A 1325-nucleotide genomic window follows, 5' to 3' on the forward strand; every position below is an offset into this window, starting at 1 on the left:
AAGACTTGTTTGTTTATATCCTTCCTTCACCCTGTATCTTCCTTTGTTGTGCCCATGCCACCATAAATAGTCTTCACCTGGTTGGATCCTTGGGAACTCTCCAGTAGTTTGAAAAGTTCAATCATTCTGGGACTTTTTAATCTTGTGGTTCTAAATCAAAGTTAAGTTAAACAGAGGGAGTAATTGTTTTTTAAAAGAGGAAATTAATTAGTCTATATCTATTTATGTTTATATTTATCTATATATCTATATCTATATCGATATTCTATATTACCTTAAAAGCATTAACTCCCTTTGAAGATGATGTTGATGATAAGATTTGAGATAACTAGCAAAGCGCTATTTCAAAGTTAGACAAGTGATGGAGTGTAAGAAGAGCGTAAAAAAAACTTAATCCTTGTAACAGTCACAGGAATAGGTGGCCATGGAAGTTCATATGGAAAACTAAAATCCCCTACAAGATGTCTAGTTTTACTTGGCTCCTTGCTAAGCAGACAGTTTTGACCCAAAAAAATCACATGAAAAGAAATATTCAACTGAGTCCTAGGTGCCTTCTATGTGGTGAAGAAGAAGTAGAGACTATCAACCATCACTTCCTTCACTGTAGAATAACCAACATTTTGTGGAATGTCTTTATCAAGTAGAAGGATATGAAATGGGTTATGCCTAGGAAAGTTACGCAGACTCTAAAGTTATGGAGCAATAATGCAAGCATTTCCGGACATAAAGAAAGATGGAAAATCATTCCAGCTTGCATCTGGTGGTCCGTGTGGAAAGAAAGAAATCTCAAATGCTTCTAAAACAAGAGCAATTCCATCCAGAAGATTAAGATGAACTGCTTAGTTTTGTTTCTTTTTTGGTGTAAACAGGAGTAAATGGTAGATCTAGAATCAATTAAAGATGTTTTAGGTTCCTTATAAATTTTGCTATAGGATTAAAGATCTTCCTGGTACGCTCCACAATTGTAATTAGGAATCTGTAACTTGTTGTGGCAGGTTCTGGTTTTTGTTTTGGAACAGAATACAAGTTGTTACCGTCTCAAAAAAAAAGAAGTTAAACAATAATAACCGGTTAATGAGTACAGAATGATTGTGATCTTATTATATGTATGCATACATTTTCTTTCTTTTGTTTTTGCTCACATATAGCTTGAGTCGAAAACAATAGGTTCAGTTGAACTCATAGAACCTGTGGGAGCTATACGCCTTTTACTTGTTTAAGATGGGGAAGAATGCTCATGGAGATACTCTTGCTGTTTTGTCTCCAACGTGAATTCTAATATATATTACATGAAATATATTTTACCTGTAAACTCTGCTGCTTTA

Source organism: Solanum pennellii, chromosome 11 (genome assembly GCF_001406875.1).
Source record: "Solanum pennellii chromosome 11, SPENNV200".
Taxonomy (NCBI): Eukaryota; Viridiplantae; Streptophyta; class Magnoliopsida; order Solanales; family Solanaceae; genus Solanum; species Solanum pennellii.